The sequence below is a fragment of the Tamandua tetradactyla genome, chromosome 6 (genome assembly GCF_023851605.1).
Source record: "Tamandua tetradactyla isolate mTamTet1 chromosome 6, mTamTet1.pri, whole genome shotgun sequence".
In the NCBI taxonomy this organism is placed as follows: domain Eukaryota; kingdom Metazoa; phylum Chordata; class Mammalia; order Pilosa; family Myrmecophagidae; genus Tamandua; species Tamandua tetradactyla.
In genome coordinates, this window is record NC_135332.1 from 86,893,254 (window position 1) to 86,908,815 (window position 15,562).

At 44.1% G+C, this 15,562-nt stretch overlaps 1 protein-coding gene across 4 annotated transcripts in view; it reads left to right on the forward strand.

The window, feature by feature from the left end:
• Positions 1-15,562, forward strand: part of AGO2 (argonaute RISC catalytic component 2) — a 134,015-nt gene that overhangs the window by 36,741 nt on the left and 81,712 nt on the right. The window contains exon 1 of one of the 4 annotated variants that reach the window (XM_077166707.1): positions 5,362-9,388. The exons of the other annotated variants lie outside the window; for them this stretch is intronic. The gene's annotated coding sequence lies outside the window, so the exon portion shown is untranslated. Of the gene's footprint in view, positions 1-5,361; positions 9,389-15,562 lie in introns of those variants that run through there. 4 annotated transcript variants of the gene reach the window in all.

The window sequence follows — 15,562 nt, forward strand, 5'->3', positions numbered from 1 at the left end:
TAAGATTCTACAACTGTTTCCCCCATTTTCCTAAATGGGAACATGATTGACAAAGGACTTCCCCTTGATCGTTTCTCAATTCCACATGCATTTCTTTTAAGATTTATGGCCCTATTTATCTTAACAGGGCTGAGTAGCAGTTGGATGTCTAAATAGTCTGTGCTGAATTGGGGATTCTTGTATAGGGAACATAATTTTGGCTAAGAATTAGGTTGGTGTGACACTATAAGAAAACTGTACTTAACTAGTTATGATTATCTATTGCTGTGTAAAAAACCACTGCAGAGCTGATGGGGTGAAACAACAATTGTATTATGCGTGTGGGTTCTGTGAGTGAGGACTTGGGAGAGGGCAGAGAGGAGGTGGTTTGTGCTGCTGCCAGTCTCCATCTGGAGCTGCTTCCCTCCCTTGCCTGGCACCTGAGCTGGGAGGACTGGCAGGCTGGGCTCAGCTGTGATTTGCCTGCATGGGGCCTTCCCCTGTGTCTTGGGCTTCCTTGCAGCATGGCAATAGGGTTCCCAGAGGAAGCATCTCCAGAGGAGACATCTAGAGATGCAGCGTTTCCAGAGAAGGATGGGTAAGCTGCATGGCCTGTGCTGACCCAGGCTTGGGAGCCCGATACCATAACTTCCACCCTGCTCTATTGGGCAAAGCACCCACAAACCCACTCAGGTTCAAGGAAAGGGGATATAGACCCCATCTCTCAATGGGAGGCGTGTCAAAGAATTCAGGGATGTTTAAAATGGCCACAGTATTTTCTTTCCACCAAACTGGATTAGGATTAAGTTGAAGGACTGTTTAAGAAATAGTCTCGTAATTCAAGATGGTCATCAGATGTGCCAGTTTCCCTCTTATGACAGTGTGTGGGAAAGCCTGATCCTGCGTTAGTGCTTCCAGCCACTCTTCAGCACGGATTACAGCGACTGGTCAATACGTTCCCCTCCAAATGGAGCTGCACCGGTGCTGAACAAAGCCGTCCTGGTTTAGCTGAGGTCTGTTGGAGGAGGCAGTGTGGCAACAAGGGGAGTGTCAGACTTCGGAACCAGAGGAGCTGGAGGCATGGCCTCAGCTCTGCCACCCACTTCCTGGCCTTGGGCACGTCGCTCAAGCTTTCTCAGCCTCAGCTTATTCTTCTAAAAATGGCAGTAACACCTCTCTTGCTGTTTGTAAATGGTACCTTTGTAAAATTAACTTTGTTAATGAGTAGTCACTCACAGTTAGGAATGTGGTGGTTTTGTGTGTGCATGTATTTTGGTCTTGTTTTCAGCCAGGTTGTTGGGCTTTTTAATTTTAACTTTCTTTTATAGATAGATAGATAATCACATTATCTGCATATCGGTGTTTTGTGCTTTTCATGCTGCGTATTCCTTTTTACTTTCCTACTGCACTTGCTAACACCTCTGTTGAAGTAATGATGTCAAGCTTTGTTGTTTGGTTCTAACCTTGAAAGAAATTCTACTTCATCAGTAGGGCTGACATTTTCAGTAGGTTTTGTTAGATACCCTTTATCACATTGGAAAGAAGTTCTTTCTATCCTAATTTGCTCAAAAGACTTTTGGGCTAGTTTGTTTGTTTATTTGGTTTTGTTTTTTAAAATCACGAGAGGCTCTTTATTTACAGGCATTTAATAAAAAAATACTAAGAATGATATAAGGGATGTTTGTCCACCAACTCATGTAAAGGTCCCTGGTGGGGCCGTTCATGTAGTTGGGGGGTTACCTGGACCCTACAGGCAGTATAAAGTCCAAACCCAAACTTATGAGTGTAGTGCCCCATAGCTGCAGATCTTCAGGGGAGACTTGCCTCTACACCAGCTCTGGCTGCAGAGACTCCTCGTGTTCCCTGTGCTTGCAGCAGAACTGTCCTCTGCGCCACCGGAGGTGTTGAGGCCTCAGAGCACAGCAGATTTGGTCTCACACCCCAGCACCTTTACTTTCTAATGGTATGGGCCTCATGGTTGATCCATTTCATCTGTAAAATGGAGACACTTGGTTATACTACTTGATATGTTTCTTAATACCAGATAAGACAATGGGTGGTGCGTCTGTTGCTTGGTAGGTATTCAGTGAACACCCCCTCTGCCCGATGTGGACTTAGAATGCAGTCTCTGACTGCTTGTGGAGCATTAGACATGTAGATTCCAACACTGTGCGGGGAGCTCTGAGAAGGGCAGAAGGAGTGAGCTGTTCCTGTCTTAGTGGGCTCCCAGTCTAGTAGTAGGAGGATGACATTCCTGCTTACAGGCAACTAAGATACAAGATAGCATGGCCTCTGCTACTAGATGTGTCCCAGGTGGTGGAAACATCAAGAAGGGGAGTTACGTTGGTGAAAGTGGAAGGCTGGGCAGCAGCAGGCGTGGGAAGTGAGCCATAGAGCTGGGATGTGGGAGGGGGCGGGCCCCCCTTGCATTCGGGCACCATGTTAAAAAGTTGTCCTGCCAAAAGCTGGCGGAGGCTTTGAACGTCTCCAGGCACTGCAGGATTTTGAGAAGAGATAATGTCTGCTGGACAGTTATACTATTTTAATTATTTCACCCCTGCAAGACGTGGTTGTCATGCCATTCTCCAGAGGAGGAAACCAGGACAGAAAGAGGAGCATGCCTCGTATGTCTGGAAGCCCTGTGCACAGGGTGCATGGGCACAGCGAGAGGTCAGATAGCACACAGCATGGCCACATGTGGGGAGCGCATGGTGATCTGCTCCATAGCAGGTGGAGATGGGGGTACTTTGCAGAGAGAACAGCAAGCCTGGTGAGGAGTGGGCAGGATGGGGGACTGTCTGGGTTAAATTATTAAAACAAGATATGTAGGTTAAGCAGGGAGATTTAAGCGGGTGTTTGAAGCGTTCCTTCGAGGTCTGACAAGTTGATTAGCTTGAACTATGTTAGAATGCCCTGCTGCAGAACTTCTGGATCCTGTTCCGTTCATCTGGTCTTGGGGTGTGCTCAAGAGGTCTGAGCCTCTTCCCATAAGCGTCGTGGAAACAAAAGTATCAGCCTGCATTTTCCACCTGTGTTGCCACACGTGTTCGGAGGCTGAGCTGCCTTGAAGTACATCGCGGCCCCTTCTTACTATCCTTTCCCGCTTTCCTTGCAGAACAAAGAATAAGGCAGAATAAATGGCTCGGTGGTGGGTGGGTGTCCAGAGAGGAGAGCAGTGAGCTCTGCAGCCCACACTGGGCCCCTCCTGGGACGGCCACAGTATTGCTGTCTGCCTTTAGGCCCCAGGGAGGTTGGGGCCATCCATCCGTCCTCCCTGCCAGGCAGATGACACAGCGCCTTGGTTCTCTGCGTAACAGCAGGTTGTGTGTTTGGCAGATGACGAGATGTTGTTGGCTTTCACTGCCTAGCTGGGAAAAGAAACACTTACTCTTTTCGAGACTGGCAAAAGGTTAAGGCTTTGCTTAGTAGCCCTGAAGGATGCAGCCAGATTACAGTTGTTTGTTCCTAGTGTCATTTCTTCTTTTTGATTGCTTTTCTCCTAAAATTAAGCAGGCCTCACAAGTGAATACTGATAAATCAGGTTCAGGCAGACTTTTGTTAGCTAGAAATACCTGGTGGTTAATTCATTCTTCTTCCAGTTGCTGATCAAGGCGAGCGTTAGTCCCCATGGAAGGAGCCCTGATATGTGGGGAGGCTGGTCAGCGGCCCCCACCCTCGGCGTGCCTGGGCCTCGGGAGTTGGAAAAGCAATCAGAGAAAGCAGCGGCGGCCAGACTTGACGCCACTCCACGCAATGAGAAGTCCATTTTGTAGCGCACTTAGTTCTTATTTACACTTGTATAAATTTGACACAAGTTTGAGTTTAACATAATGGTACTTGCCCTTGGTAGGTGAGATTTGTGCTCAAAATTACATTCTTTTCCATTAAAAAAGAAAGAAGAAAGCAAAGAGTGGGTGGGTGGGCTGCCTGCTGCAGCGGGGGTCTGGCCTTCCTGGAGCTCTCCCTGCATGGTGGGAGCAGGCTCCTGGCCCCAAGCGCCCTGTGCCGTGGGGCTGGGGGGTTGCCCTCACCTGTGCTTGCGGGAAAGGGTGTAGGTAAATGAAGTGGTTTCTTGCCACCTCATAAAATGATTCCCCCATGAAACCGCAGTTGGGGGCTCCCACCTGGGTCAGGCTGCCAAGCCTAGGACCAGAGTTCCTTCCGCGGTGTTGTCAAACGATAGTGAGATGCTCTGCTGGAGATTTTTTTCATTTATACCATTCCTGCCTTTACTTGCTCTTTAAAATCCCGAGCACAGCTGTGGTCTTTTTTACATAAACGCATTTGCCAGCAATGGTGCGAAAGAGCGTGCTGAGCTGGGGAGCCAGGACCCCTGGCCAGGTGGGTGGGGGCCCTTCGCAGGTCCCCAGGCACCAGCGGGCACCAGGGCAGTTCTCCTGGGACAGGGCCCGGTGGCTGCGGTGGGGAGGTGGTGATCAGAATGCCACCTGAGCTCGGTGTGGGCTGATGGGCACGGGCGCCTCCTCCTGCTGGGCGCTTGCTGTCTGTTAACCTCAGTTTGCTCCTCTGTAAAGGTGGGCATATGACGAGGCCCACCTCAGACCTTGGAGCGGGCAGGTTTCTAAATCTCTCCAGGCGTCTGTTAAATGGGGTGACAACTACATCAAGCTGGCGTCATACATCGATTTATTGTCTTTGACTTCAGAAAATGGCAATCTTAGAAACAGAGAGATACTGTATATCAGACACTCATTTATCGTTCCCCAGAATTGATCAACTTGACATTTGTTCATATTTGCACTTAGCAGTTTAAAAAGCAGCTTTCTTGTTTATTTTTTCTAATGGTAGACATATTATCCCTAATGGAAGAAATACAGGCGTGGAGAGGAGCAGAAAGGCCATCAGTAGCTGTGTGCTCAGGGACAGGCACTGCTCGCCTTCTGTTTAGCATCCTTGCCTCCGTGCTCCGCGCGCGCTCAATGGGAGTGGGGGGCGTCAGCACGGAACCACTGTGATGCCTAACACCGTTCTGAATCTTTCTCTCGCTTAACAACATACGTACAGTTCTGTGTAGTGAGTGTAGCTGCACAATGTCCTTAAGTTGCTGTCATGGTTTACTTGTGCGTCTCTTTTCTTAGGAACGGTTAAATCGCCAGTCTTCCGTTGTTATGATGAACTGGGCTTGAGCTATCTTGTTTGTGGAGGTCTGGTTATGCCTGGGCTCTTGCCTGGACCTTGTGCTATTGGGTCAAAGGGTCCAGTGACATCACAGACACCGATGTGGATGGGTGCTCATCTTATCCTGCCCCTATTAAGGACACACAGACAAAAATCATTTGTAATTTTAACTTGTGTTTCTTTCACTTAGAGCTAAATATATTTTCATCTGATTTTTGGCCATGAGTGGGTTTTTTTTTTTTTTACTCTTTTTTTAAAAAAATATTTTTATTGAGATATCTTCATACACCATACAGTCCATCCAAAGTATGTATATCAGTGGCTCACAGTATCATCACATAGTTGTGTATTCATCACCAAGGTCATTTTTAGAACATTTGCATCACTCCAGAAAAAGAAGAAAAAAAGAAAAACCCTGTCCAGCCTATACCCCTTACCCCTCCCTCTTAATGAACACTAATATTGTAATCTACCCATTTTTTTTTACCCCTTATCCCCCCCCCCCATTTTTTATTTATTTTTCCTTATTTTTGTACCATAAGTGGCTGTGTTTTTTTTTGGGGGGGGGTGGGGGGTGCATGGTCCCGGAACCGAACCCGAGTCTCCCACTGAGCCACAGGGCACCCCGTGAGTGCTTTTTCACACGCACTGCCTGTTCCTGTGCTTTGCCCATTTCCTGTTGGGGTTTATAATCTTCTCATTAATTTATAGTACTCTGTATAAGGCTTATATTCTTAGGTTTGTGAGTTTGTCATGTAGTCGGAGAAGTTTTAGAATCCTATGTGGGCAGGCCTCTCTTTTGTGGCTTCAGCTTTTTTTGTTGTTGTTGTTGTTCCAGTTAAAACTTTGTTTTCAAAAACAGATGGTGGGCTGGATTTGGCCTCCAAGCCATAGTTTGCCAACCCCTTGCTCTAGGTTCATGCAGGTACTCAGCTTTGTCATTAGAGGTTTCTAGATGGACAAATCTGAGAGACAGTATATAGGGTGGAGTTGGCAAATGGGTTTCAATTCATTTGCCAACTCCAGTGGATTGGTCATGCCTGCTTGAGGTTGGGTCCAGGTTCATGGGAAGAGAGTTCTGTGATCAATTAGTGATGTCTGCCATGGGTGATATAGGAGGCTACAGCAGTATGTGTGTTAAATATCGACCATTCCAATCAATTAATCAAGGCCAGAGAAGTGAAGTCCTCTGAAAACAAGGCAGCAGCATCCGCAGTAGTGTGGGATTTTTTTTCAAGTTGCAGCTGAAAAAGAGGATCCAGTTTCTCTCTATACTTCAGGCTCTGGGATGATAGAAGCCAGGAGCCCTCAACCTCCATGCTTCCCACATGTTGAGGAGTGGCCTAGTCAAGAAGACAGTGACTCTGTCAGAATACTTTTAGGATAACAAGTGAGAGAATGAAATTTGCTATCTCACACGGAGTTAGGGAGGCTTCAGGGCTGCTTGATTCAGCAACTCTATGATGTTACCTGAGACTCGGGCTCTTTCTTTCTCCATTTGATCATCTGCAGTGCTTGTTTATTCCACAATCAAAAGATGGCTGGCAGCAAGTATGTGGCCTCTGCTTTTTGGTTCTAAGAAAGAGAAAGCATGTTTGTTCCTATTCCGAAATTAAAAAAGGGTTGTTGAAGTTTTTTATATTTATTTGGATGTTTTTGTTTCATTAAAAATATTATCTATTTATAGTTTGTACCCATCTGGAATTTACGTTGTAGTAAGTTGTGAGAGGGTGTTCATCCTATTTTTCTTTTCTCTCAAACCTATAGAAAGCTGCTTCCACTTGGTGCCTTCTCTCCTTTTCCTGTCGGTTGGCATGCCCCAGCCCACTGTGACCTTGCCCCGAGGCCCATGTGACCTCTCAGTGCCCCCCCTCCCTGAGGAGCTTGTGGTGGTTTCTGGCTGCAGCCCCAGGGAGCAGGGAAGTGCAGGTGCTTAGGGTACCCCGGAGCGAGGCGTCTGTGGAGCACCTAGGAGGGTGTACTCATTGAAAGAACTTGTGAGGAGAGAGTACTGTGTCTTAGAAGTGCCTGGGTCTGTCTTTCTCATTTGTGCAGTTCAAACATGCCTGTCTCTCTGGAAGGGTCTGAGGCAGACTTGTGTGATGGCAGAGCTCACGTGCAGGACTTGTGTTTTAGTCACGGCTTTGCCAGCCGGCTACGTTGGGACATGAACACCCATGGGGGCCGGGACCACGTGAACCGCCTTGAAGATTAAATAAAATGTCTGTGAAGGTATTTTGCATGGTACCTGCTGTAATAGTGGTGGGTTTTACTTTAAAAATTATTACGGGAGCTTAAGATCCTAATGCACGTATTAAAAAGGAAAATAAAATATTTTATGTAAGTACTGAAAGATGTTTTAGGAACCTAGGGTGGTTCAGCTGAGTAAAAGAACATTTAATTGAGTTTTGAATTTCCTAGTTGCTTAAGGGGGATGGGAGTGGGAGGGTGGTGGGTTAGATTCTTGTTTGTTTTGGGTGATGAAAAATGGATTTAGTTTCTTTGGGAAAAAAAGACTCTCTTCTGAAGTATGAGGGAGATGTGACGTGGATTCTTATGTAAGGGAAATAGGATGATTCGATGGGTGTTCTAGTTTACTGGCTGCCAGAATGGGATATCCCAGAAAAAGAGCGGCTTTTAAAAGGGAAATTTAATAAGTTGCAAGCTTACTGTTCTAAGGCCATGAAAATGTCCAATCTAAGACATCAGAGAAAGATACCTTGGTTCAAGACGATTGATGAAGTTCAGGGTTTCTCTCTCTACTGGAAAGGCCCACGGTGAACGTGGTGACGTCTGCTGGCTTTCTCTCCGGGCTTCTTGTTTCATGAAGCTCCCCCAGGGGCCATCTCCAAAGGTCTCTGGCTGCGTGGGCTCTGTGTCTTGTGGCTCTCTCGTTGTTCTGATGCTTTCTCCAAAATGCTTCCTCTTTTAAAGGATTCCAGTAAACTAATCACATCTCCCTCTAATCAAAGGTGAGTACCCACAATTGGGTGAGCCACATCTTTGTGGAGATAATCGTGCTCCCACAAGATTGGATCAAGGTTAAAACATGACTTCTAGGGGACGTGATCCTTTCAGACCACACAGTGGATGTGCTATCAGAGAGTCGGATGGGAACCACTTTGGTGTCAGGCATTTGGGAATCTGTGTGCAAGCTGTGTTGCCTGCTGGCTGTGCGACCTGGGCAGAGCCCTTCACCTAGTGATCCCCTGGCAACTCGCCTGTGGTGCAGGGTGAATATGAGACAGCTGGGAGCGTGCCTGACCCCCTCACGTCTTGTGCCTGGAACATAGAATGTGCTTGGCAAATGCTGGTTGCTTCAGCTGAAGCTGTGCAGACTGTTTGCAAAAAGTGGAGTGATTCGTCCTCAAGTGGCTGCCTCAGGTTTTTGCCCTAAAAAGACGTGGCATTAAGTTGTAAAGCAGTACAGATGTTTCTGTGAGGGCTGAGTGTGACATTAAGATACTCTTCTATTCATCCATCCATTCATTCATTCAACAGTTGAGTAGAAAAGGACTTAATCCCTGCTCTCGTGGTGTGTAGACGTAGTGGGACGGGTGGGTACTAATCAGAAGGTCACAAAATGAGTAGGATAAAATCGAAACTTAAGAGGGACTAAGAGAGGAAATAAGCAGTGAGTGTTTCACAGGTCGTTCCATTTTGGTGTTTCCCTGGGAAAATTCCTTAGGAAATACAGAGAAATGTGAATGTAGGATATTTTTCATGTATTTGCTGAGTTTCTCTGAAGTGCTTACATCACACATTCTTGACGGTTTCTTCCCAGAGTCCGTGGTCTATGTTAAAAGGGTCAGCAGTGATGACGACAGTGGGGATAGCAGCTGCCTTTTGGGAGAACATTTACATTTTGCCAGCATTTGCTTACTTCTTCTTTGTATACATTCAACTTATTTCTAATATTGCTGAGTATAGATGATAGAGGATGTTTTTAACTTGCAAGGGAAAGTTTATTCTCAAAATGTTTACAGGAAAAGGTTTTCTTTTTACAGATGGCAGAAGTGACTTTGGGGAACATTTCTCAAAGAGCGAATGTTGTAAATGGCAGTTGGGGTTTCAGGTTGAATCACAAAAGCTCATTAAAAAACCCACGGTATGGGTGACTGTTGGAAGATGGCAGAGAGGGGACTCTGGGCATCAGTCCCTCTACCAGAAGAGCAGTTAAACAGGCAACAGCTGTCTGATTCACCAGTTAGAACCTCCATGGCCCAGTAGGGCACTGTGTGGCATCCAGAGAAGAGGCTGGTAAATTTCGGTAAACATCAGTAAAATTGCTGTCTCCAGATGAGGTCTGGGCCCCCAGCCCCTACTCTTGCAGCAGAGGGGTCCAGCCCCTCGTGTAGCTTGCTGGGTGCCAAAAGGGACACGAAAACCCACCTCTCCGAGATCCAGTGTGGGCATGGGCCAGCTGCTGATCACTGCCTTTGGGTTAGCGACCTGGGGTTACTGGGGGCCCGGCTCTCAGGGCGGCCTTTGTCCCAGCCCACCTAGACACACGTGCTGTAAGAAACTTAAAGGATGCTAAGCTTCCTCGCAGCTGGGGGTGGGGTAGGGCAGGTGAAGGGTTGCATTGGCTGGGCAGCGGCTGAGTCAGGAAAGCACAGCTTTGAGGAGCTGTGGAGAGGCTCCCGACTCCCTTCCCAGATCCTCCCTCATCCCTTTTCCAGGGCAGTTTGGAGACCATCTGCTCCTCCTTCCTGGTCCCTGCCCTTGCTCCAGCTGAGAAAGACTGACTGGGAAGACTCCTCTCTGGCGTATGTTCCCCCACCCCATTAAATATTGATCAGATTGTTGAATGACAAAAAGAGAGTTCTGGAAGCTGCCAGGGAAAAGCAGCATATTATGTGTGAGGGAGTCCCCATGAGATCTAGCGCTGATTTCATGTGGAAAACTGTGGAGGCAAGAAGGCAGTGGGTTGAAATACTTCAAGCGCTGAAAGAAACCAACTGCCTGCCAAGAGCTTTGTAGCTGGCAAGACATTTTTTCAAAAATGAGGGAGCGATCTGGACTTCGGGAAGAGGGCAGGATAGGGAGTTAACGGGGCTCACACCTCTCCCTCAGATTGCTAATGGACAGGCAGAAACTGCCTAAAACAGCTGTTCCAGGGCTCTGGAGACCAGGGAAGTGCTGCACAATGTTCAGGGAAGAACGGGACGAAGAGACTAAGAACTGTGGTGAAAATCTGTGAGTGAACTTGTAGTTCCTGGCGCCCGTTCCCCAACCTCGAGGCCAGCAGCTTCGGGTCAGTATGTCCTTGCCCTAGAGGGCTGCTGTGCACTGGGAGGGCCGCAGAAACCATTCTCCCCAAGAACAGAGCGGGGGCAGCTCAGTACTGACCCAGCTCTTGGCTGGTGGATTTAGACTGCTGAGTCCTGCTGCTTTAACCTCTCCTGAACAAGTGCTGCCCAGGGTCAGATGCAAAACTGCCAGATGGTTAAATACCCTGCCTTTTTAGGGCTGTGGGGAATAGGTTGCCAAAGAGCGCCATCTGCTGGGCAGGCCCATAAAGCACACCCTTGGGGAGCTGAAAATGAAGGATTTTTTTTTGGCGTCTTTCCTGGCTTTCTCCCCAGGGCGCTTTGGAGCTGGTTTGTGCCCCTAGCATGGGTCCTTGGTTCTTTTTTGGCTGGGAAATACTGATGAACGAAGGATCACAGAAGAGACTTTACACAAACCCAATCAGTAACAAAATGATAGACAAGAGAGAAACCTTTCAGAATAATCTCATTAAGATAGTCAGATGCCCAGAAATCAGCAAAAAATTACAAGCCATAAGCCATATTAAGAAATAGGAATTTATGGCCCAAGGGAACATATTAAAAAATTAGAGGAGATAGAGAATTTGGAACACCTACTCAAAGATGTTCGAACAACTCTCATAAACCAGTTTAGGGAGATGCAGGAAACTATGGTTTTTGAGAAAGGATATTAAGAAGACACTGGATGAACATAAAGAAGAATTTGAAAGTACGCAAAGAAGAGTAACAGAACTTATGGAAATGAAAGACACAATGGACTATATTAAAAATATTCTAGAGGCATTCAGTACAGATTTGAACAGGCAGAAGAAAGTATCAGTGACCTAGAAGACAGGACATCTGAAATTGAATGGACAAAAGAACAGGTAGAGAAAAGAATGGGAAGTTTGAACAGGGTCTCAGGGAATTGAATGAAAGCACAAAGTGCTCAAACGTATGCATCCTGGGTATGGAAGAGGGGAAGAAAGAATATGTGAGGAAATAATGGCTGAAAACTTCCTAGCTCTTATGAAAGACATAAATATGCATATCCAAGAAGTACAACACACTCCTCTGCCGGTTTGAAAGTATTGTGTACCCCCAATAGCCCAGGTTTTAATCCTGATCCAATCTTGTGGAGGTAGCTGTTTCTTTTAATTCCAATTCAATACTGTAGGTTGAAACTTTTTGATAAGATTATCTCCACAGAGACAGACATACCCAGTTGTGGGTGTGACCTTTGATTAGAGGGAGATGTGATCCTACTCATTCCAGGTGGGTCTTGATTAGTTTACTGGAATCCTTTAAAAGAGGAAACATTTTGGAGAGAGAGCCAGAAATGACAGAGCAGACAAACTTCAAAGCAGAGCTGACAGGCAAAGAGCAGAGACATGGATGTTTGGAGATGCTTGGAGCCCATCAGACATTGACATGAGATGTTAAACAAGCCAGAACATAGAGAAAGCTAAGGGAAGCCAAGAGATGAAAGCCAGCCCCAGAGAAGAAAAGTGAGGATCCCCACAGGAACAGAGGCTGAAAGCAGCGGAGCTCAGGATCAAGGGACCGACCAGCAGATGCCAGCCACATGCCTTCCCAGCTGACAGAACTGTTCCTGACAGTGTCAGCCTTTCTTGAATAAAGGTAACTTCTTGCTGGTGCCTTAATTTGGGCACTTTCACTTCCTTAGAACTGTACACTTGTAACTTATTAAATTCCCCTTTTGTAAAGCCATTCTGGTTTTGGTATATCACATTCTGGCAGCTTAGAACTGTATACTTGTAACTTATTATTATTTTTTGAATATTTTTATTAACAAAACAACATGCAAACACATTCTTAACATACAAACATTTCATACCTGGTGTACAGTCAGTGGCTTACAATGTCATCACATAATAGTATATTCATCACCATGATCATTTTTTTAGAACATTTGCATCACTCCAGAAAAAGTAATAGAAAGAAAAAAGAAAAAACTCATAGATACTATACCCTTTAACCCTCCCTCTCATTGACCACTAGTATTTCCATCTACCCAGTATATTTTAACCTTTGTTCCCCCTATTATTTGTTTATTTTTTAGTTCATATTTTTTACTCATCTGTCCATACCCTAGATAAAGGGAACATCAAACATAATGTTTTAACAATCACTTGTAACTTATTAAATTCCCCTTTTTAAAAGACATTCCGGTTTTGGTATATCACATTCCGGCAGCTTATAAACTAAAATAACTCCGAATAGAATAAATCCAAATAGACCTACTCCAAGACCTATACTATTCAGATTGTGAATAGCCAAAAATAAAGAGAATTCTTGAAAACAACAAGAAAAAAGTGAACCATCACATACCAGGGATGCGCAGAAGTGCTGATTTCTCACTAGAAAACATGGAGGTGAGAAGGCAGTGGTATGATATATTTAAGGTACTGAAAGAGAAAAACTGCCAACCAAGAATTCTTTATCAAATAAAACGGTTCTTTAAAAATGAGAGGAATTTAAAATTTTCACAGATAAACAAACGATGAGAGAGTTTGTTAACAAGAGACTGCCCTATAAGAAATACTAAAGTAAGTACAGCTTTTACAGAAATAATATTGAATGTTAGTGGATTAAACTTCCCACTCAAAAGATGCAAATTGGCAGAATGGATAAAAAAAAAATATGATTCATCTGTGTGCTGTCTACAAGAGACCCAAAGACACTGGTTGAAAGTAGAAGGCTGGAAAAATGTATTCCATGCAAACAGCCAAAAAAGAGGTAGAGTAGCTATACTGACAAATGAACTTTATATTGACAACTATTGACAAAGTAGACTTAAAAAAAAAACTCTCTCTTTTTTTTTTTTTTTACATGGGCAGGCACAGGGAATTGAACCCGGGTCCTCTGGCGTGGCAGGTGAGCATTCTTGCCTGCTGAGCCACCGTGGCCCGCCCCCCAATTTTTCTTTTTCTCTTTTTTTGCTATGTTTTTAATTTTCAAAATAGACTATAGATGCAAAATTGTTATGAGACATAGAAGGATATTATACAATAATAAAAGCAGCAGCCCCAAAAGAAGAAATAACACCATAAATACATATGTGCCTAGCCAGAATGCCCCAAAATATATGAGGCAAACACTGGCAACACTGTAGGGAGAAACAGGTATCTCCTCAATAATAATTGGAGAATTCAGTATACCACTCTCGTCAATAGATAGAATATCTAGACTGAGGATCAATAAAGAAATAGTAAACTTGAATAATATGATAAATGAACTAGACTTAGCAGACATACACAGGACATTGCTCCCCTGAACAGCAGAATATACATTCTTAAGTGCTCACGGAACATTCTCAAGGATTAACCACAGGCTGGGCCACAAAACAGGTCTCAGTAACTGTAAAAAGACTGAAATTATGCAAAGCACTTTCTCTGATCATAATGTAATGAAGTTGGAAATCAGTAACAGGCAGAAAATGGAAGAATTCACAAATATGTGGAGGTTAAACAAAACTCTTAAATGATCAGTGGATCAAAGAAGAAATTACGAGAGAAATCAGTACATATCTTGAGATGAATGAAGGCAAAAACTCAGCATACCAAAACTTATGGGATGCAGTGAAGGGAGTGCTGAGAGGGATATTTATAGTCCTAAATGCCTACACTAAAAGGGAAGAAAAAGCTAAAGTGAAAGACCTAACTGCATACCTGGAGGAACTAGAAAAAAAGAACAGCAAATTAATCCCAAAGCAAGCACATGGAAAGAAATAGCAAAGATTAGAGCAGAAATAAATGGAGTTGAAAAAAAATCCAGTGAAACAACAAAACCAAAAATTGTTTCTTTGAGAAGATCAGTAAAATTGACAAACCTTTAGCTAGACTGACAGAGAGGAAAAAGAGAGAGATTCATATAAATACAATCAGAAATTACTAACCCCATAGAAATAAAAAAGATAAGAAGTCACTATGAACAACTTTGTGCCAGCAGATTAGACAACTTAAATGAAACTTCCTAGAAACACATGAACACCAAACCAAACCAATCACCAATAAAGAGATTGAATTGTTCATCAAAGACCAACTAACACAGAAAAGTCCAGCACCACGTGGCTTCACAGATGAATTCTACCAATTATTCCAAGAATAATTAATACCAATCCTGCTCAAACTCTTCCAGTAATTGAAGAAGAGGGAGCAGTACCTAACTCATTCTATGACATCAACGTCACCCTAATACCAAAGCCAGATAAAGATATTACAAATGAAAAGAAAACTACAAACCAATCTTTCTAGTGAATATAGATGAAAAATTCTTTTTTTTAAAACTTTTTTTGTTAATTAAAAAAATTTAACAAACAAAAGATTAAGATATCATTCCATTCTACATATACAATCAGTAATTCTTAATATCATCACATAGTTGCATATTCATCATTTCTTAGAACATTTGCATCGATTTAGAAAAAGAAATAAAAAGACAACAGAAAAAGAAATAAAACAATAATAATTAGAGAAAAAAAAGATTATACATACCATACCCCTTACCCCTCGCTTTCATTTACCACTAGGATTTCAAACTAAATTTATTTTAACATTTGTTCCCCCCTATTATTTATTTTTATTCCATATGTTCTACTCTTCTGTTGCTATAGTAGCTAAAAGGAGCATCAGACATAAGGTTTTCACATTCACAGGGTCTCATTGTGAAAGCTATATCATTGTTCAATCATCATCAAGAAACATGACTACTGGAACACAGCTCTACATTTTCAGGCAGTTCCCTCCAGCCTCTCCACTACATCTTGAACAACAAGGTGATATCTACTTAATGCATAAGAATAACCTCCAGGATAACCTCTTGACTCTGTTTGGAATCTCTCAGCCATTGACACTTAGTCTCATTTCACTCTTCCCCCTTTGGTCGTGAAGGTTCTCTCAATCCCTTGAGGTTAATTCTCAGCTCATTCTAGGGTTTTTCTCAGTCCCTTGATGCTGAATCTCGGCTCTTTCCAGGATTTCTGTCCCACGTTGCCAGGAAGGTTCACACCCCTGGGAGTCATGTCCCACACAGAGAGGGGTAGGGTGGTGAGACTGCCCATCATGTTGGCTGGAGAGAGTGGCCACATGTGAGCAACAAAAGAGGCTCTCTTGGGGGTGAATCTTAGGCCTAAATTTTAAGTAGACTTGACCTATCCTTTGTGGGGTTAA